Genomic DNA, 23,429 nt, shown 5'->3' on the forward strand with positions numbered 1-23,429 from the left:
GCAATCTCAAATAGTTTAGCAGTTAGGTGCAGAGTTCCTTATTTACACTGCTTTTTCATCTGGTCCAATCCTACTTTGATTTCCCACCTCTTTTTTAATCCCACTGCTTTTTCTTTTCAGCATCCTACCTCCACTGCACCATACACCTTCAAGACTTGGATCCTCTGGCTCTACATAATACTCACTGCAGCAGATAAATGCACTATAACCTGTTGGTTTCCTCTTCACTATGGCCACTGATTCTGCCCTTATTTCTGCATGTAGTAAGGACAGCACAGTAACTGCCTGAGGCTTCACTGAGAATATCATGAAAATTTCTGATTATGCAAATTCTGAGAAGGGAAGATCAAATCGGGGATGACACCACAAATTAAGTTATCAGTAGAAGTAATGAATCAAATTGTAGTATTAACGAAACATTACCAGCTACACCTCTACAGAAATAAACAGTGTTGCCCAGATCAGCCCAGACAGCAACTAATTTTAATACAGATACAATAATTTTGCCTAGACCCTTAAAACTCTATCTTTGTCTATCATGACACTAAAACCTGTTCACCCAAGTGGATAGATTTAGATGCCAGAAGCACACTTAGTGCATTGGAATAATTCTAAGAGCAGCATAGTGACACTGGTAATGCATGAGGCCTTGTCACTACAACAAAAGCCTAGCTATATGTATACATAGCACAGTATGATAATCTTTATGATAGAGCAGTATTTGGCCATGTCTTCTGTTGTTTATAAAAACAACACCACATTGCACTGATAATGCACCTCTCAGATGTAGGCAGGTAACGTGTAAAAATATGCATGATTTCTTTCATCCAGTACATTGCTGTTCACATCCCATAACGTTAAGTAAAGAACTGCAAGGTGAAGTTCTGAGGTAGTTAACACTGACTCAATGGCACTATGGAATTTTACTTATAGACTTGCACCTTCCGGCAAAAATTGTATATATCCATATCTGATCAATGTAACTACATCTACAATGTAATCCCGGCCATACTGTGCTAATTCTGGTCTACTTTACACATAGACCGTAACTATATACATGTGACTATGTTAGTTATTCTATCAATGTATTACCTCAAAGCAAAACACACACGCATACACCCCAACTGGTAGACGTATGCCAGGAACACTCAAGACCTGAGACCTGGAATGCTAGACATTCTCCAAACAAACCTAACTACTTGCTATTAAGTGGCTTTTGGTTCAGACATCTGAAGTACTTCCCTGTGCTGGCGCTTTAATGTACTCTTGCCGAAACGCATCACCAACATTCGCATGGTTCTTAATTCCCTTTCCATTTCTTTCACAATGTCTACTTCAAAAAATCTCTCTAAAAGAGCAATTAGTGTAACTGTTACAGGTATGAAGTCTGGAATTTGAGGCAAGTTTCAGGTTTCTGCAAGTACAGCGTAGCTTACCCATTTAACTTGGAGACAGAAAGATAAAACATTTTCCTGTCCAACAAACCAATTCCTTCTTGTTCACTTTCCAAAACTTGTGTTGAGAGGTTTGCAATGGGTATCTCTTGCCATTTTTGACATCCTTTCTCTCAGCATAGCACTAGCAGTGTGGATTACTTCATGGCCTTATCAAGTATAGTTCTTGAGACAAATACTGTTGTACCCACTTCTCATGGGAAAATCTAAAGTTTTGACTGTAGAAGTAAGTCATAGTAAGCAACTGTAGTTGCTAGCCTTACTTGCAGATTTTCTGAAGACTCAGCTATCACTACCACTTGTGCCAAGCATTCATCTGACAAACAGATATTGTACACGCACCTTCTACTACTTGTTTTTTGCACTATTGCTGAATTTCAGCCATGTTCCACATTCAATCACAGCATTTGTTTCCCGTTTGTTCAGAAGCGCTACTATAAAACAGTTTCTGATGGTCTGCATTCTGCTTCCACAGAAAAATCACATTAATTTCATTCAGAAGTATCTGATTGAAAGTTCTTGGCAACTACTCCATATATCAAAATGATCCATATTCATACCTTTCATCCTACACTGCTCCCCAGGGTTCATACTTTGGCTTAAATCCCCCTGGTTTTATTATCAGACTAGAATTTGGACATTCTTTATTACAGAGATAACTCCCCAATTTAGATGTTTCTGAGTGCCAGTGCAGTCAGGTTCTTTGCCTTGATGGCATCCCACCAAGGCTGGCAAGTTCCACAACTGATTTATCTGATACACGATCTTGGGAACCTCAGCTCCACAGACTCACCCGTGCCACAGCAGGAACATTTACACTTCAACTTATAATGAATAAATACATGAAATGGGTCCCAAACACTATGACAGGAGGCTGTATTACTGCATCTCCTTCCAACTGCTTCTTTTATTCTTTCCCCAGTAGCTTTTCAAAATATTTCAAATGGTGTTTAGATTACATTCCTAATAAAAATCTTTCCTAACCTCAGACTTCTTTCTTGAATGTATTTGTGTTACAAAGTATTTCGCCTTCTGCTCCTTGGTGTATCTCTTATTTAGTAAGGCAGAACTCAAGAGAACAGGACAAGGTTCACTCTCTATTATGTTTTCAACTATGGCAAATAAAATGCGGAATCCTGATGTTAGCCCTCAAGGCCAAATATGTTTAAAGATTATTATTATTTTAAAACATAATTATTTTTTTTAATGTGTGCTTTAGCACAGATGTGAGATGCCATTATTTTAGTGTTTTGATATGAGGCACAGGCCAGAAGAGGTTTCACAAAGACAATTAAATGGCCATCTCTGTCAGCCAACAGAACAAGACCGCCTTGTGCTTCTCCCAAGGACCACACAGAAAACTGACAATATCCTTCACAGACAGCAGAAGAAAAATATTAAAGCTTCTATGAAAGCCTATTTCAACAGCACATCATGCTATAGTTTTCCAGTCATTTACCACATATGTATCCTTACCCCAAATATGGATGAATATAAAATAGCTCCAATTTGTGCTGGGGAGCTGAATACCAAAGTTTAAAACAAGATCAAATTGCTATCTTGCACAAAGATAAAAATAGGACAAGTTTAAAGGATGGGGACCAAACTAGAAACAGAGCCATCACCTGTTGAGTAACCCTTGCAATTTAACACATGCTTTAAGTCACTTACATATTTTATTAGTTTCAAATTATGTCAAATGCAAGAACCTACATCAATGGTGCTCCACAGCAAAGTAATTTTACCCAACATAAGAATGCTCTGAAATACATACAGGCTGATGCTTCACTTTGCCATACTCAGTAAATTTAATTTTATTGCCATGAAATGTTGAAAAAGATTTTCAAACATCTACTTTCAATATGTAGCTCATCACACCATTGTACTACCTGAACAATTTCCATATAATGATATTATTTCTTAACATTAGCAAGGAGGACATTAGAAACCTTGCTTTAGTTTCAACCATGATTAACAGGTATTTGTTTACTGCACACAAAATGTGTTTTGTAAAATTCAGTTTATGGTGTAACCTACTATATGCTTCAGACAGAAGCAGCTTTTCAAATGTACTTGAAAGTCAATAGATTATCTGGTGCTAAAGTTTAGAGTTGCCTGTGAGCAAAGTAATGCATGATGGACTATGCATTAACCTATCATCACCATACATAAGGTATTAGTATATATGATCTGTTCTCCAGGAATCCTGCATATTTTTTTAGCTTGCTATTCACCAGAAGGGCAGCAGGATAGAGTATGGTCTAAGTTTCCCTTCTAACACATTCTAAAAACTTCCCTTCCTGCTGGTGTTAGAAAATATAAAATAACTATGCTAGACACCATCAACTTGAAAAAAACATTTAAAATAGCAATTGACATATCACTTTTTTGTAATTTCTGTCAGTGTAAACTGAAAGGAAAAAAGTAAATATGTTTACACAGTGCTTATTACCTCCAATGACTGCAGGTCACAGAGAAGCTAATTTGAAGGTGCAGTGAAGGAGGAATGTAGGTAGTTTCTCTTTTCCTCCAAGAACGTTCTTGAAACCAAAGCCTTCTAAGTAACCATTAATTATATAAAATAGCTAACTGACCCATTCAACCAGCTACATGGATTTACAAGCTGCGGGGTGACTACTGCCACGTCAACAAGGCTCTCTCCTCACCCACCCCTTTGCTCTCAAGTCCTCAACATTTATGCACCCAAAGAAATTTGGACTCCCATGCCAAGCTCTGATGGGACATTATTTTCTCTCTCCACTTTACCACCTGACCGCTTATCCTGGTGCCAGTCCATCTCAGCCTTTCTCATTTACACCACCGAGATTCCAGCATATCCTTGGTGAAGACATTTCTCCAAGCTACATCCTAACTGGAAAGCGATGCTTCCTAGAAACATGGACTTAACCACTTAGATCCACTTCAGTATCTCCATTCTTCCTTCGTCCAAAGGCTAGATTCAAGAATTATACTAGACTGTCTAATTTCTACTCAACCATAAGGCCATTTCATGTCTCTTTGCAGAAAAGTAATGAAAGAACTAAAATAGTATAGTCGCAAGCACAGTATTAAAATATGCCATCATCATCGACTGCATTATTATTACTCCTACCAAGCATTTCTTAGTGGTGTTTGATTACTGAATGGTAGGGTATCTGTTGTTTTTAGCAATAGCACTTGGTGGATACTTTCCACTGTGCAGCACAGTACACTTGGGAAAAGATGAAAATATTTTTCCGAGGCAAGGCTAGGCACTTTACCTTGTTCTACACTGAAAATACTTGCAATTTCCATGCATTCAACCATCTTCTACATTTAAAACCTAGGAGATGTCTTGTAGTTACGTACGCAGAAAAGACCAGAGGTGACCAAAATGCTGCAAGAATTGTGCTTCTATCTTCTCATCATAAACTACATCCTTGACCCAGTAATCTGAGCAGAGCAGGTGGATCTTTATATACGCATGGAGTCCCAATGCAGTCAATAGGCTTTGATCGACCACAAGTAAAGACACGCATTTATCAGTCTGTAGAAATAAGGCCTCACTTGGGAAACAGAGACACACCGGTGGAACAAAAAGCAGGCTCAGTCCAAAAGTGAGAGGTGAATGGGCCACAAACAATAGGACACTGAAAAATAATCCCTTCTTGCCATTCCTTTGCTATTTTGTTAGTGAAATGCTTTGGACAGAAAGTCATACACACACACACACACACACACACATATATATGTATACAAACCCATATGCATACATTTCACCACCCAAATATCAGAAAGCAACCCCCTCAAGAATAATTTTTGCTTCCAGTCCAAAACAAATACTCACTCTATTGCAAGCAGGCAGTAATTTAAAATGCAATAGTCTCTTCTGCAAAACCACTGGCTTCAGAAAAAGCACGTAGCCCTACAGATATTAAAACAATTTTTTTTATTCTTATTAGCCATTTGTTGGATTCCCGTTGAACTAAAAAGAAATATTTTACATTTAAATTCCATTTTCTAAACTACTTTAAATCTATACCCTTAAAGTATAATGACCTAGTTTCTTCTGACATTTTCATATAATATTTGATAAATTAGTAGGTTTTACTGTACTTTTAATATCTGAATTCTTCTGAGTATGTATGAGGGTGGATACTCCTATAACCCTCACAGGAACTAGCCATATAATCTCCAAGAATATCCAGACCTTTTATATTCAAATACAGAAAAAAACCTGTCATATTTTTTGATGGCTGCATACTCCATGAAAAACCCAGCATGTTTTAATATATGGGATATAGATGCTTACTGAAACAACCAAAAATTGCATATACTGTAAGCACTGAGCCCTGAGAAGTCCTGCAAAACAGTGGTTTTATTCAATGATTACATCCAATAGTCAAATAATACCACACTGTGAAACTGAGGAGTTTATTAAGGTTGATATGCTGCATTTCCTGAGCAAAATTCCCACAGCAAAATAAGCAAATCATAGCTTCAGCACTAAATTTACAGAGATTCTACTAATATCAAACATTTTAACGAAGAGCCAATTTATTCTTGCAGCTGAAGCCACACATTCCATATTTAAGGAATCCTAGTAAGCATATATGTATGCATAAACCACCAGCAAGGACTCTTTGCAAAATCTATTACAAACTTCGTTGCCACCCTACAGCATTTACAGTTACCTTCCTTTGATGTCTGAAAAGGCTAAATGCCAAACATACCCTCCTTGGGTTTTGGGTTGTTTTTTTGTGTTGTTTTTTTTTTTTTTAAACCAGACCTCGTTTGGCTTACTCAGCGAGGGTAGCACTAGCTCCTAAATTTAAGATTCATTACAAACCAATTTTAATGCAAATGCCAATAAGAAACTATTCACACACACAAAATACATGGGCAATGACTGATACCAGCCTCTTGCCTGTTTAATGGCTGTTAGCAAGAGGCCCATTTTCTCTGAAATCTGTTTAAATACGGTGTTTACTGCCTCTGTACTTCTACTAGTATTTACTCCTCCTTTCAGCCGACATGTTTAAAAAAAGCATAACCAAAAAGCAAGTATAAATATATTCAAGAAGTATGGCAAATTCCCTTCTCCACCCCCAGAGCGGTAAAGCCACAGCGGATGAGCTGTAACTATGGCCTTGGGAATACAAGTTCCCCAGGCTCTTTTACCACACAAATATCAATTCAAGTTACAAGAGCCCTATCCTCTTATACTTAATGAAGATTGAGCCAACGAGCCCGCACGCCTTCGCAGGAATGTTTTCTTTCCGTTTTCCTAACAAGGCTCTCCTCCCATACAGGTCCAGGATGGACTGCAGAACGGTGTAAGTAGAAGGATCATCACACCAGTGTTTAGTGGAGAAATAAATCAAACATGGCTTCCCCCTCCATACATTTCCAGAGTTACATTCACTCCTGCTGCCGTACAATCCCAGTCCTACCCGGAGGGAAGGGGCAGGAGCAGCCTCCACCTCCCCACAGCCTCACCACCACGGGGGGGGGGGGGGACATCTGCAGCCACCCCACCCCTTAAGGAGGCGGTTTAAACCCTGGGGGAGGCTTTTTTTTCTTTTCCCCCCACCGGTCGTCCCCGTGCCCCCCCCTCCGGTTTTCTTTCTGATTTGCACTGATTGATCCCCCCCTCCGCGGAGGAGGGAAGTTGGACGGGTGGGCACCTCTCCCTTATCCCTTCATGCCACCCCCGACCTCCCGCAGCGCCGAGGAGGAGGAGGAGGGCAAGGGGGGAAAGGATGAAGCTGCAACAGCCGGGACTCGGGCTCGGCATCGCTCCTTTCCGCTCCTCCGCCACCCGAGTCAGGCCCAGCCAGCAGCAGAAATCCTGCGGCAGCCTCCGGGGGGCGGCGAGGGGCGGGCGGGGGGGACCGCAGCCCCTCAGCGAGGAACAGGTAATGGGGGGGTGGCGGGGGGGTGGAGAGAAGGCGGGGGGGGGGGGGGGGGGGGGGGGAGCGAACAAAAAAACCCTCCTCCGGGGAACGGGGAAACGGGAGCCGCGGGCTGCCCGGGCAGGGGCGGGCGATGGAGGCGGCGGGGCGCCAGGGGTAAGTTTGAGGGGAGCGCAGCCCCGGCGGACGGGCAGTCCCGGGAGGAAGGGCCGCAGCGGGGGGGCGCAGATGCCCCGCGACGGGACCCCCGACCCCCACGCCGCCTCTACAGCGTTTTGCCGGGCAGGGCCCGCGGTCCCAGCCCGGGAGGGGGCTCCCGGTGACCGCGGCGAGGCGCGGAGCCGGGCGGCAGCATCCCCGCGAGCGAGGGAACCTCGCCGCCGCCGCTCCCGCCTCCCGCCCGGGGCCTGCGGGAACGTGCCCCGGGTGCCTCCTCCCCTCCCCGGGGAGGCGGCGGGGGGGGGCGCTCCCGGCCTACTGACCTGTGCCCTAGCGCATCCTTCTCCCCCGAGAGCCGGGCGGAGGCGGCGGCGGTAGCTCGGTGCCGGGGAGCAACGGCAGCGGCGGGAGCTGAAGCGACACGGCAACAGCGGCGGCAACGGCGGCGGCTCCGGCGATCCTGCGCGGCAGCCCCGCCCCCTCCTCCGGCCAGAACCAGCGCGAAAAATCCGGGCCGCTGATTGGCCGCCGCCGCTGCGCTGCCCCTGGAGCGGCTGTTTCAAATCCCCCCGCACGGAGCCGCCCGCACGCGCGGCCCAGCGGCGGCGGCCGGGAGCAGCGCCAGCCAGAGGGCCGCAGCCCGCCCCCGGGGACGGCGGCGGCAGCGCGGCCGGCTGCGGGCCCGCCGGGGGCCGGCCGGGGGCCGCCCGCCCTGATGGGGCCGCCCGCCCTGATGGGGCCGCCCGCCCTGATGGGGCCGCTGCCGGCGGGGGGGAGGAGGAGGACGCGGGCGGGCCGGGTGCCAGGGGAGGGAAGGCCACAGGGCGAGGTGGGGCCGAAGGCGGGAGCTGTGTGGGGCCCGGCCCGCTCGGGGGGGCGGGGGCTGGCTTGCCGTGGCGACGGCCTCAGGTGGGCGACAGCGCGTCGAGGGCCCGCCGGCCCCGCAGAGGTCGGTGGAAAGCACTTGTTTTCGAATACTTTTTTTGGTATTTTTTCTGTCCACGGTGGGTTCAGGGATGCTCGCCGTGGGTCGCGCTGCCTGGTGGACGTGCCCTCCTCACCCGCTGGGCTCTGCAGTGTACATGTGCGCTCTTGGAAACCCCAGATTTAAGCCAAATGTTTTGCCTTTCTGCACACATTTCTGAGGATGGTGGATACTTGCAAGAATCCAAATGCACCTGGCTGTGAATTACCAGGCTGTCTCCTCTGGAAGTATGGTCTGGTGGTTGTTGTGTTGTTGGGTTTTTTTGGTTGGTGTGTTTTTTGGTGGGTTTTTTTTTTTGGGGGGGGGGGGCGGTTAGCATTTGCATCAAAACAAGTACATGTGCTTGCAATTCCCTAGTTGAAAGCACAGCAATTTTTTTAGGCCAAATTATTAAGTAATGTCGTGTTATGGTAAGAACAAATATTCTCATGAGCCATTGCACCAGATAATGTAAAGCAGGTAACAGCTCTTTCAAGCTTCTGGTGGTCTGGTAAAGGATTTGTGGCGCACAGAGAACGTGTTTTCTGCACAAGGCTGAATATAGTTGCTCAATGTTACGGATACTGTATTAACCTGGTCACTAAGGGCCTAATGCAACTCCTGTGAAAGGTAAACAGGTGGTAAGGGCGGAGGAGGGGGGACACCAGCATTGTATTTTCTGGATAGTGGGTGAAATCACACCATCCGATACAGAAAAGCTCTGATAATTTTCTTTTACGTTATCCTTAATTTACTTTTATATGTTTTTCAGCGGTTTTCTGTGTGTTTAATTGTGGGTGCACCTTTCTTAGCATGGCAAACAGCTGAAGGGTGCAAACTTAGTGTTAATTACTTAGTAATGAAATAATTATTGGCTGATTAAAATGTTAATCTCAAGGTGGCTGAAGGAAATGAAATCTGTAGTGGTGAAGTTACCTTATTTTACAGCCTTCCTGTAAAAAAAAAAAAACAAAAAACACCACAACAAACTATCTTTAAGGTGTTAGACAAACATGATTTAGCCTCCGAATGTCAGTATTTACAGCATTAAAGAGAAAGATAAAGTGCCATCACACTTTAAAACTGCTAATGTGAATTGAGTAGGATGATTTTATGTTCTAGCTTCCTTTCTAAAGTTGTTACATGCATTTACAGGGGAAAAACACCTGTTCTAAATAAAAATAGAGGCAGCATTAACAATACAAATAAATAGAAGAACAAATACATGAATCCTGGTTTTTTGCTATGTAAGGGCATGTACAATTGTGCTTTTCTTCAGTGTGCTTCAGTAGATCAATAATGCTAATGTATGAAAAGTACAAAGCTTGACATGTTTGCAGGGGTGCTTGCTGACCCCCCCTGTCCTCTCCCACCCCCAAAACAAACAAACAACAACACAACCTTGTATAAGAAACCAGGTTAGTATTAATTCTTGGCATGCTACAAATGCATTTTCTCTTGGGAATAAATTTTGTGTTCAGGCTCAATGATACAAATTCATCTCTATGTATGGGTTTGAGAAACAGATTTTTCATTCTCTACTTTCTACTAATGTATAAGATCCTCCAGATAATGCAGTTCTCCTGTTTGCCTTCTGTGGTGGTTTAAGATTTAAGTGGAATGATTTTGCTATCATGGTCAAGGTGACAACAAATCTTTGTTACTCCTTTCAACTCCTATAGATCACTGGCCTTGTCTATGCTACTAAGATTTGCAACCATGTAATTATCTTCTAATAGACCCACCATACAAATTTCCAGGAAAACTTATGCTGGGAGTTAACACTTTAACTGGAATAGCACCAGTTTATATGGTATGTAAATACCAGTACAAACTTCTCCAATGTTGTGACCCTTTTAAACAGAAACTGTGCATGCAGGTTTCCTAACTTCAAAAAAAGGTGTCTTTTTTCCTTAAGTTCATATTGTGATCATAAAAATCTCTCAATTCTTCCACTGCAGTACACAGGCTGATTCCTTGAAAGTGGATATAATTATATTACACATCTGAAAACGGGGTTCAAAAAAGTTTTAACTTTAACAGTATAAATGCACATGCAGTGCAGAGGGAGCTTGTGCTGACAAGGAACAGGCACACTGCATTATACTAGAGTGATGGCTTTGAAAGAGGTGACAAAGTCCTCTAATCTGTTACTAGTAGTTGCAAATTTCTAGACTGAACCTCTTAGTGGTTTTATTATCTTTTTCATTTTTCTATGTGATTTTGAATTAGGCAGTATTTTTTAACAGTTTGTTTCTTGGATAGTCAAACAGGTCATTGAAACCCAAAGATGTATGATTAGAGCAGATAATAGTATTTATTTATTAATGGCTCCTGTGTCATTTGCAATCTAAAATTTTATTGCTCCTTTCAACTTTTATGGACATACTGTGTTAAGAAGTATTATCAAGATCAATATGCTTCTGTTGAACTCAATAAAGGAATTTAAAGAAATGTAGTGTTTGCATATTGTTCTGGAAATATTTAAATATTTTGGAAATTACCAATTAGTTACTAGACTGAAAGACAATTTACAATTTAAACACTTTCAAGGCTGACTATTCAGCAATAATGGTAAAAGTACCCCTGGTTTTAGGGCTATGTTAGATATGCTGAAATTCTGAAGCTGAAAGGTGATTGTGTGTGTGTGTGTGTGTGTTTGGGTGGGTTTTGGTTGCTTTTTTTTTTGTTGCTGCCACAGGGACAAAGTGCTAGAAAAGCTAAGGCCTACATTGTAGTTGCTGTAGTTTCACTGTGTTAGGCAGAGCTCAGAAACAAATTCTATGTGTGTGGTACTACTCCACGCAACAGTGCAGAACTCTCCTCTGAGTTTGGTCAGCCCAGTGAACAAGGGGATGGGGTACTTCTTGCTATTAGAAATAATGGAGATGAGCCGTCCCTGTGCTGAAGCTTTGCCTTTCTCCTGGCAAAGGCCAATTGTAATGATGGTGCAGTTAGCAAGCATGTTTAATCTCATTGTAGATGAGAGAATGTAGATGAAGCAAGAGCTTCATGTTTACATTTCTTTCCTGTACAGATCTTAAGAATTGATTGCTTACTGAATTCCTTTCTTATATCCCTTTTTATTTTTGTTTCAGGATTTTATATAATCATCTGTTTAGTAAGTATCTTCCTGAATGCAGATCATCTTGGTGGCAATGTAAACATAAGTATAGTTAAATGGAAGTTACTGAGTGCAGTCTGTGAGTTATTCGGATACTCCTGAGTTAGTACAGCAGCACAGCATGTCCACAGTGTTTATTGTACTACAAGCGTTTAATGAGATGAGGACTGTACTAGGCCATATAGAATCTAAAATATGGGTTTTTCTTGTTTCACAGACTTTTCTAGCTATTAGGGCTGGATATGCTAGAAAAGTCAATGCTGCCCATTGTCCTGTTTTGTTATAGCACTGATGCAGTTACCTTCCCAGCGTTGTCCCTTGCCATCACCATTACTCTTTCACGCTATCAGCTGACAACCCATCACCTGAGTGCTAACTTTGGCCAGCAGTCTGTGTTTTTCCATTGGATTAATGGTAATTGTTGTTTCCAACCTGCTTGAACCCTGTCTGAACCTATCCTTAGGTATGTTAGGCATAGCTAGTCAGAGCCACTGATCCTTTAGCATGTGTCATCACAACTGTTAAGAAACATCTTTATCAGCAGATATGCATTTACGTCTTTGGCCATGCAACATACTGCATGCTGTTTAATATGGAGACAGCAAGCTGCTGATGTAGAATTAAGAAAGAATGAGGTATAAAACTTAAATCAGAGTTTAAAAATACTTTAAAATGTAGCATAATTGTCCTAAAATTGTAGTACTGAATGCATTATTGAGAACCTACCAGTATATTTACTAATTTGAATGAAAGTTCATTGAAGATGGTTATTTAAAAAATTCAGCATTGTGTATTAGAATTGTTTTTACTTGAAAATGAGAAGGTACAGGCTTTTCAGACTTCCTGCATGTTTTGTGTAATCTCATATAAAAACAGAGTAATTATTTTTAAAATGAAAGCTGATTCTTTGGGAAAAAGAAAATAATCTTCTTAGAGAATTTCAAACAGAATTAGTCTCTGTCCAAATGACAGACCTTAAGGGCAGCTATAGCTTATAGCTTAAATGCTGTTCAGAGTAGGAAATTACAACCTTGATGAAAATAAAGTTAGGTGATAAGACCTTCTTTGTACTAGAGTTGTGCACTGGTCTGTTTACCAGATACATCTTCAGTTAGGAAAAGAACGGAGTAAATGTCACTTTTCTCTTAAATGCCTATTTCTGTCTGCATCATTTGTACTGAGCAGAAGGAAGGGAAGTGTCACAGAGGGAGAAAAAGAGAGGAAAGTTGTGAGGGAGTGGGATAAGTCTTCAGGGGAAGGCAGAGGCCAGGAGAATGGAAAACTAAGGAGCATGTCCCTGCTGTTTTCCAGTGTTGGGATGATAAAAACCAGCTGTGTACCAGTTCTAAGCAGCTAACATACTCCAGCCTGGTATAAGTAACTTCAGTGGGCTAATAAATTTATCTGTAGAAGTTATATGTCTCTAATTACCTTCAACATCAGTATGACTTAATTTAAACATTGCTGACATTCAGAATAAATCTAATCTATGTAGAAGCACACAGCTTGAGGATTCAAAACACATTAACTCTTCTATCTATTGATAGCATAGTACGCTACTGTGTTTATAAACATAACCTCATTTAGAAGTATAAATACTGAAATACATTCATTATCAGAATTAATGTTTAGCACTACAGAGCAAAACTACAGTGTTTTTGCAGTATGTTTGGTATGCATATGTAGATCTTAGCTTGTTAAGCCTAAACCTTAACTCTAACTTAGCTTTTGAGGAGCTGTAATGTAGGTTTGAATGTTAATTCTACTGCATTTCAAATTACTGACTTGTGTTTAATCTTCATGTAAATCTTGTTCAGTGATAAATACAATGTAGTAAGTTATATAGCAATGGAAGTCTTGAAGTTGTTTTTTGCGTGATTTTTTTTTTGTTTGTTTTCATTTTGGCAGAGAAGTGACTTGGTATTTCCAGTCTATGCCAGTGCCAAAGAATAAAGTTTCTTAAGAGTTGAATAGGCCAGATAGATAATGCTACTTCTGTTTTCTGCAGACGCTAATGCAGTGTTTTATTTTGCACTATGTTAATCTTTGCTGCCTCAGTACAGAATGGTGAGGGTAGCTATGTCAGTCCTAAAGGTTAATTTCATTCTTTTTTTAAGGCATGCCATTATTCTGTTAACAGTAATTGCTCTTTTTTGAGTGATTAATTTGATCATATGAACTCTTTCTAATTATGTTGGTGGCTGGCAATTTCCTGTACTGAGAAATTGTAGCTGTGATCATATCCCATTTACTTGGTATATGTGCATGAGAAAAATGCTTATTGACAGACATTTTCAGAATTATCCAGTAATTTTGAGAACTGTTTGGAGACTTTATGTAAGATGCCTAGCACTTGTTTTATATTAGTGTTGAGTACATGCAAAATGTACTTGACAAATGAGGGCCGAAACAACTGGATTTGAGGCATAGGATGAGCAGGTTTGCAAATGCAGGCCTAACAGCAAAATTATCACCTGTGCTGTTTTTGCTGTGAAAACTCAAAGGAGTAGGATGTGTTTCTTGCACATTTTACCATGTTCTTACACTCTTCTTGAGCTTGATAATGCTTGCTCCTCTAAGCTATATTTGTTCGCTTCAGTTATTGTTAATGAGCCAGAGCTTACACTTTGCAAATCAGTGCAGGCATTTTATGAGACACCCTTGCTTGGTGAACAAGCCCTGGCAGGGAGTGAGAGGTAGCTGCTGAGCTGCCTGCAGGAGTTACACTGCGGTTCACTGTTGGCAGCTCAATCCTACACGCAAGAGTGACCCTGCTGTGGCAGTTCTGGCTCCAGCACTGAATCTGTATCCAGTTTATGTACAGCAGAAGATACTGGAATACTGGACTGCCTCAGCTGCATTTACAGCAGCTGAACTGAACTGCAATTCAAATGAAGAATGTACTTAGCAGAGAAGAGGCATTGTGCTTGGCCAGCGTGTAGCAGACAGCCCACGTGAAGTTTCACCCACTCTATGTTGTCTCACACTGAAGCAGGGCATGGTTGTAGTACCAGTATGCCAAGAATAGCATCATTCCCATGGACACAAGCCACCATGTGTTGGACTCCTCCTTTCACAATTACTGCAGCAACTGGGCATCTGGTATTTGCTGAAGGGCTGAGGTTATGTGCATCTTCTGACTTTGAGCTGGTTCTTCAAGGCAGGAAACTGTGTGCACTGGTCCAGAGGGGGAGATAGGCACTTAAATGGCACTCAAAATTTAGGAGTCTAACCAGTGATTCAAAGCCTCAACTTCTGTCTTACCCCAGAAGCCCCCTATAGGGGCTAGAAGAGGTACTTCTGCTTCTGACTGAAAGTACACCACTGGCAGCATGCAGCTCACCTAAAACACCAGCATCCTGAAACTGAGCATTCTTGCCAGTGATCTGACACAGAGGCCTTCAAAGTGTGACTAAATGCTTTGCCACAGCATACATACCATCTTAAATGCACATTCTACATATGTTCCTTATTTCACATACACTTGTAAAACTGTTACATTTGACTTATATTTGGAGACACTCTGGCAAATATATGTACTTAGTGTTACATATGTGAGTTGTCTCTTGGCAGCCCCAATCCTGTATGCTTCAATGCAGCTGTAATCCCCAGCGCCTGTGGGGAGTCTGGTCTAGCCCGCTCTAGACCTGCAGGAAGGAATAGCTGCAGACCTTTTTATGTGTTCCCTGATTTCCCTGTAATCTGTTCCAAGGATTTTTACAGGCAGGCAGCAGACAGCGTGTAGGCCTGGTATGGCCATGTCCCTTGCAATACATTAAAAAATGCCATCAGACTTTCACTGGCTAGTTAAGATTGGACCTGTGTTCCCTACCCCTTATACGCAAACTGCCTCTCTAGCCACATATCACCCTTCCTGATCACTGGTTGCCACATCTGAGGCTGGGACATAAGATCGGTTTGTGAATCAGCTTGGGTACTGCTGCAGTTCTCAGCCAGGCCTGCAAAGGTAAACTCATTCCCTTCATGAACGGATCAGAAGTTCCTGCTTCAGAGCTTTGGGCCAGAGAGCTCCTGCTGCCCAGCTACGATCCACTGCTGCATGGCTATCTGCCTTCATCTGCCTGGTGTCATCTGAAAAGTGTAATAAATTAGGAGGCATGCTCTCAGAATTTGCCAGTTTGCTGACTGTACAAACAGCAAACAGAAATCTGAAGGATGCTTTGGAGATGCTTTTTACAATGCAATATAAACATAGTGACTAGGCCTCCTGAAAGGTCTATGGATATGCCCACACTGGGACAGTTGCTAGGTCTAGCTGATTCAGGAAAGAACATAAAGAAGTCATTGATTCAGTGGGAAACGTTTACCCAAGAGTAGTGTTTGAACAGCTCGGGTCTCGGAACAGAATTCCACTTTGATAGCAGTCAATATTCATTTAAAATTTTACTGTGGCTTCTGAGAATTGATTTCTAGGTCAGCTTAAATAATCAGTTATCCTATTCTTTCATTTCCTTTTCATGCTATTGCAGGCAAATTAACTGTATGTTAAATCAGATCTTTAAAATTATTTAAGACTCATGACCCAACTATACTTGCCTTTTAAAAACTCTCAAGGGCAGAGAATTAAATGTCTTGCATGTTTGTATGGCACCAGTACAGGACCCCTTGGCATATAGGTGTCCTGTAGGCAATATTGAAATATACATGTTAAATAATGGTGTTTTCTGAAGGTAAGAACCATGGGTTTTGCCAGCTTTTTGCACAGTTGTATGTGCCAGGTAGACAAGCACTCTGGAGTTTGAAAGATGAACGAACCCCTTTTGAACTATAAGCATCCCATCCAAGTGTGATTCCTAGGGAGAAAATCTTCTCTTGTCCAAGCTTTTTGGATTTATGATGGCCCTGTGGAGTTCACTGGTGGGTTTATTTGGCAGGTGGGCCTTATTAACCTGCCAGCAAGGGACTATTTGACCTGCTTAGGTTTGTACAGCTTGTAAATAAAGATCCTGTCAGGGAAGAGAGATTCTCTTGTGCTTCAGACTATTTATATCTGTTATAACTGTGGCTGTTAAAGCTTATAAAGAAACAGAAGGTCTGGGATGTGAGACAGAAAACCCTGAGGGAGTCTTACATGTCGTATTTGGATTGCTGTGTTAATATCCTAAAATAAACACAGCATGCCAGAAAGTGGGGAATACATTTATTGTAATTATTATTAACTCAAAGACCTAAATTATTGGTTATTGAATGGAGTATGGCTGAGCTTGGCTGCAGAGGACAATAAAATAACCTCTTAATTTAACACTAGCAGCTATTGGCAATCAACGGGAGCCAGACATTTAATCAGCTACATTTCCCCTTTTTTTATTATTTATCTTTTTTTTTTTTTTTTGCATTGTTCTCAAGTGTAATAATTAGTAGTATTAATATTTTCACAGCTCAGGTTAAGAATGAATATGAGTTTACAATAAATTGTAATCATCATCAAACTATGATAGACTTGCCATCAATACGATTACTTTAATCAGGCAGAAATATTTTAGTGAAAGGTATGTTGTATTTCAGATTTTTAAAAATCCCCTCAAGAAGTCTTTCTGTCTGTCTAGTGCAGGTCTGATGATAGGGCCCTCTTAACTCTATAATGTGTAACTTTTAGTAATGTGTCCGCATGAGTGAAAAGACTTTATAATTTCATTTGTATTACTTATAATGTAAGAATATGGTTTTCTTTTATTCAGAAGCCACCAGTTCAGACTAGTTGAACAAAAGAAATAATTTTTAAGAAAGGTTTCCTTCCGCTTTAGCTGACCTACTGGGACACCCAAGTGCTACTGCAGATCTGCCAGAGTTCAGATTTTGAGTCTGTATTCCATGTTCATTCATTTGAAAGTCAATTTTGCAATATTTCTGTCTTCTGTTCTGAAGGGGCTCAATAGCTATTCTGTGACTTTGGTCAGGTTAGACCGATCTACTTACGCATTCTAGTGATATTTTTAAATATTAACAGTCACCAGTTTATAGAAAATCTGTTGAATTTACATTTACAAATATATTGTCTGCAATGTACTTCACCCAAGCGATGCTGTGGCCCAGCAGAACTTGATACTGGGGAAGGACAAAGTAGAGTACTACTGCTGATGTGCACTGAGCAGAAGAGAAAGGCTTCCAAATTCTACTAGGCACCAAAACTTTACAAGTGGAAGCCACTCAGGAGAGATGCCAAGACAGGCAGTGCCCTTGTTTTGTTCCACCTCTCTTCCAAATGGGCACCTCTTTTACGGGCTGCATCCCCTGGCTCCCAGCCCCTGCTGTGATGTGGGACTGGCAAACTGCTGTGCACCTGTTCCAGAGGGATTAGCCACCAGTGACAGCCCATACCCAGAATTTCCTCCACAGATGCTAGTACCCTTCAACAAGTGAGTCAGAACCATTTGACTTGGAGCTTTTTATAGTTGTTGAGGGTAGTGATAATCATCCTAATAAAGTCTAGCTCTTAATCTCTCATACTTAATGTTTTACCATTGGCTGAAGAAGAAGATACCATGCTGCTCTTCACTCCCATCCCTATCTGCTTTACCAGCATAGCAAAACACTGCTAAGCTTTTAGGGTCATCTGTCATTACATTGGAAAGCGAGTGTTGTCTGGTGGATAAGATACCGGGCGAAGTCCAGAATTGACTCCACTAATGAATTCACCATTGGGAAATCTAAGACTATATTACTTCCTCTCCTGTTTTGATTTTCCTACTGATAAATACATTCATTTGAGAATTCCATAAACAGCTCATGCTGAAAGTCAAGCATGCTAGGATTGGTTTGCAGAACTGGGCTTTATATTAAGTTTTCTAGTCCCAAGAAACAAATATTGTATTCGTATATGTTTATATGCACCACATATGATTATGGTGCTAATTGATTATAAAAATAATACGCACTGGGGTTTTTTTGTCCACCGCTTACAAGACTTTATGTAATTCTAGTAGAAAACAGATTTTGATATAATTTATTTTATTACTCTTGAAAACTGTGTCGATATAGCTGAGTGAATAAATGTCCTAAATTTAATTCCACCCAAGTCCCCTCTCCTTTTTCCCCCTAATACATAAAAAGAATGAGGCACTTCCTGCTAACCCTAAGCAGAAATTTAGTTCCTGGTATATCCACTCAAATGTATTCAGGAAGGAAGGAATACTCTTTCTGAGGCTGTAGTGCTTTTACAGTGGCTGCAGTAGCTGTAGCTCAGACTGTCCATAAGTGAAAAATACTGGAGGAGTTGTGTAATGTTTGGTCTTTGGGAGTAATAAGGAACAGGCTCGTTCATAGGTGAGAATAATATGCTTGGGCTAGCATTGTGCAATACAGCGAAGCAGCAGACAAATGTTCCTGCACGGAGGAGACTACCATCTGCTAGAATTAAACAAAGCATTCATACCAGCCACAAAATGTACTGAATAAAAAGATTTTTTTCTAAAATAAAACCCTCCCATTTTCTGGCTAGGACACATAAAGATTGATTAGGTACCACTTTTAAGAGGTGGATTTTGTCAAAGAGGAGGATGTTTAGTGCTGTAGAGAAAGAAGGATTTGCAGAGAAGGGTGATAAGATAAAGATTTGTCCAACATAGGACTGGGAAGTGGCTAAGTAGGAACTGTGAGCTGAGTGTGTGGGAGGGAAGGAGGCAAGCATTCATTTCACCCAAGACGAAGAACAGGAAAAAGGCACGGGGTGCAGGACAGATTTCTGTCTCTTAGTCCACTTAAAATTAAATGACCTGTTGATTTAAATTCTGGAAGGTATTAAAACTGTGTTCATTAGGCTTTTAATATAAATTTATCAACCAGTTTGTTGTGAACAGTTTGTATCTGTCCCCTCTTCTAATTGCTGTCTTTACCTCATCAAAAAATCCAGGAAGTGACAACCAACCTGATACACCTTTCAGTTCCGTAAGATTCTGCTTGATTTAGATCCAGCTCCTTTGCTTAAAGACATCAAGTATCATTTTTAAGCAGCACACCGTAGGGCTTCTCTAGCTTCACCTGCTAGTGGTCAGAGACAGGTCGAACACACCCTCACACTGTTGATAAGCCTTCCCCTGGCCCCCATGACAAGCGGATGTTAGGACAGAATAGCAGAATAGATTATACTGCTGGTGCCGGAGGAAAACAGAGCTGCCTGGTAAAGCAGTCCTTTGTGTGGTGTATTAGGAATCAAGCTCTGGCCCTGTTTTGCCATAAATTAGCTGATTTAATAAGCATTTCCTGCAACTTTTAGTAAACAGATTGGTTCATGCTTTAACTTATTACCGTGCTCTTATCTTTGCTATAAAAATGTATATAATCAAGAGGTTTCTGAGTGACAGAGTGGAATTGTGAAAACATCCGCATAATGTTTTTCCACTTGCTTTCAGCCTCGTTCTTGGATTTGCTGGCTGAGACAATGTTTGGAGTAAAGTCACATGATCAATCTGCATTTTCTTGCAGTCTTCCTGAGCTGTTGCACCACTCTTTTTCATGTTAGGTATTCTGTTGATCTATAGATCTAAGCTCCTTCTTTTAAGGGTAATAAATCAAAATTATACAGTGTTTAGGATTTCAGTCAGAGAGATTATGTCAGAATTAGAACATTCCTGAGTGAAGGTCACATAAATCAATCCTTCAGTTATTCCATTTTCAGTTTCATTGTAATGAACTGTACCCTGCTTGCAGTGTAAAAGCTTATGGCGCTAGAATACTGATAAGATGATATTGGATTCAGAGTACATTTTCCACTATTGGATGAAATCTGCAATGCGATATATGACGTATATGCAAGGGTCTGTGTTGAAAAGCCTTGAAATTGCCAAATTATAACATTCTAGGGATGAGGTTGGTTTGCAAAATCATTGAATCATCTTTACTGCAGAAAGAATTTTAAAGGACAAAGTAATGACAGAGGTCTTGTAGTAGAAATGTAAAAGGAAAACATATCACTCTTTTAAAGCTATGATATTAAACAAGTTAATGGTATATTGTTGTGCATTCTTAACACTGGGCTGTAATTTTTACCTGGGTAGTAATGCCTAACAATTAACATAACTTTTCATACTTACAATACTTGACAAGTGATGTTGCTCATAATAACATAACATAGCTAAGTAGCCGCCTTAATTGCTTGTGAAATTGTAACACTGAGAAGTGAGGAACTTGGGACTGGGATCAGACTGGTGGGATTTGGTGTATGCTGCTGATTATTCACGTTGTCGTCTAAATCCCCTGATCATTCACACATACAACCTATAAATACTTCCTAATGTGTATATTGAACCTGTGCTCGACAGACAGTATAAAGCAAATAGTACTCTTTGAACACACTCCTACTCACTTTGCCCCAGGGAAATAACTAAATAGTACCTGTATTTATTTATTTACTATACGCAGCCCTTTGCTGACATGCCATTATACCAGGGCCTGCATATTCCAGCCGATTTGATAACTCTCCTTTCACTGACACTGCTCTTCCCACCAGCTTGCCCTGGGTTAGACATACCTAGTTACCACTCAACCTTGATTTGCATGTGGCTTACTCCAGTTTCTGTGCACCCCTGCCCTGTGCAGCGGTGCAGCTGGAGGCCGCAGGGAGGAGGAGGAGCTCTCCAGGGTTCTGCTCAACCTGAGGTGCAAGGATTTGGGGAGAAATTCCTCAGATCTGCCCTTCCATCCATCCAGCTTGAATCAGCTTGCAGAAATGAGGACACGCCCAACGGCTGTAGAGGGCAAGTAGTGCATCAAACTGGTAAAGGCTCTCCACTGCAAGGTTAAAGATGGAAACAGGAATTCTGGCAACCCTCTATCTACCTGCCTGCATCATGATGCTCTGAGTAGTGCCCTGAATGTGGAGCTTGCAGTCCTCCATGTTGTGTTTCTGGAGGGCTAGTTGGCTGGTGGAGGTGGGAACAATCGTTGCACTGAAAGAGACAGTTGAGGAGCAGGTGGCAGAGTTTCAGGAGCAACAGTGAAGTCGTGAGCTCACCAGAAGTGGGCCTTCAGCTGATGGATTCAGTTTCTGAGGGTCCATTCAGGAATGATCTCATGGTTCTGGTAACTGGAGGGTAGTCCTGAAGCAAGGTGGAACGTAGTTTTTAAATAAAATTTTAAAGAGGAATTTTTAAGGGGGTGACTTAAACACTATCCTTCTGGTTGTCCTGGAAGTCTAACAGCATCACCTTTTTAGTGGCAGCTTCAGCTGGGACATTTGAAAGACTCAGTTTCTCCTTGCAACCTGATAGATTGACCTTCACTTGGGCTACGCAATCAGAGAAAACATTTGCAGAGTTTTTACACGGCACTGAGCCTGCTGTTCCGGAGTGTAAGAACTGAGGGATGACAAGCTTAAGACAAAGCACAAGGACCACAAAGGCCAGTGATGATAACCATGTGAAAAATAGAGGAACCAGAAGGAATGAGGGAGAAGGGGGTACAATAAGAAGTGCACTGGGATATTATGCAGCTCTTCAGGAAAGAATCACAGATGTTAAGCAGCTCATTAGGGAGGAACAAATCTCTCCAAATCATAATACCATACCTGGACAACTACAGTGTGAATGTGAGCGTGAGTACATAAGCATGGGTTGTGTGTGCCTCTGCAGTGGGGAGGCTTGAAGACAGGTTTGCCACAAGCACACATGTACATGAGCTGAGACACAGCAATATACAAGTAACCTTGGTGACAGAGGCAAGACTGAAACATGCAAATTCATAGCTCCCAGCTCTGTGCTCAGACCACTAGACTACCTTCTGTGTTTCTTTATCAGCAGCGATGAAATGCAACAGTCACTGCTGCAGGCAGAGTAGGCTAATGGCAGCAACACGCTATGCTTGCCCTATTTCTCATACTCTTTTCCCAAGCACTCGTTTCTGACTATGACCAGAGACTGGATAAAGGTACTCACAAGCCTTTGGTTTAGCCCAGTGCAGTTGTTCTAGTTTGCGTAATGCCAAATGAAGCCCTCATCCAACCTAAATAAAGAATAGGATGTGGCACTGTAAGTTTGTTTATAGTATCTTAATAAATTTTAGAACAAATGTACTCCATTTGGAAGCAAAAGAACATTTTCTTACTGTCAGCTCTACAAGCTGGTTTTGAAAGCTGATAGTCACTAGATTTCTTGTTCAGTACATTAATGCAAATAAAGCTCTGGAGAAAAAATCCGTGTATTTCTTCTGCAGTACCTTCTCCCTGCCTCCACATCCTGTCTCAGCACTGTCTGCAATTCTTACCTTCAGCAGGTTTATGAAATGTCTCAGCTGAATAAAAATATGTTGCTACTGATATAGGAGAAGGATTGGAATTCATTTCATCTTTATTACAGTGAAATGAAATTAGTTATGTTGACATCTCAGTTATAAAGGGAGAAAAAGCGACAATATTTTTTTACCCACGTAAGTGAAATAACTCTGTTGATAAGCCTGATATGCTATATAGGAAAACTATTTTTGTATGATGCCATTTCACAAAATAATGTAAATATATGGATTGCATAGGTGTTAGTAGGAGCAGAAGTTGCTCAGAACAAATAATCCGTGAACTTACTTTGTTTCAGTTAAATTCCAGTTTATCTTCATTTCATTCATTCTTCTTGTGATACTTAAGTTTGCCATACTCTCTTGGGATTCTAATTAGTGAGGAACATTTGAGGAACAGCACTACCATAGTGAATTGAACAAAAGATCAGTGCCTCAAGGAACCTGGAAAATACTTGGACTAGAGCAAAATATCTTTCCTGTTGGTTTATTTAGATAAATCAAAGTTTTAAATAGAAAGGTAATAGGTAATGATTAATATGAAGCCTGCTACCACTTGAGAAATGTATTATTTTGAAAGCCTGACCTAAAAA

At 41.5% G+C, this 23,429-nt stretch overlaps 1 protein-coding gene across 8 annotated transcripts in view; it reads right to left on the minus strand.

Annotated features, from left to right (window-relative positions):
• The window catches only part of NSD2 (nuclear receptor binding SET domain protein 2), a 102,812-nt gene that overhangs the window by 69,148 nt on the left and 10,235 nt on the right, over nucleotides 1-23,429 (minus strand). For 5 of the 8 annotated variants that reach the window (XM_037386636.1, XM_037386652.1, XM_037386594.1 and 2 more), the window contains exon 1: nucleotides 7,831-8,092. The exons of 2 other annotated variants lie outside the window; for them this stretch is intronic. The gene's annotated coding sequence lies outside the window, so the exon portion shown is untranslated. Of the gene's footprint in view, nucleotides 1-7,830; nucleotides 8,093-23,429 lie in introns of those variants that run through there. One more of the 8 variants, XM_037386656.1, reaches the window with a different exon arrangement.

Source organism: Falco rusticolus, chromosome 1, assembly GCF_015220075.1.
Source record: "Falco rusticolus isolate bFalRus1 chromosome 1, bFalRus1.pri, whole genome shotgun sequence".
NCBI lineage: Eukaryota > Metazoa > Chordata > Aves > Falconiformes > Falconidae > Falco > Falco rusticolus.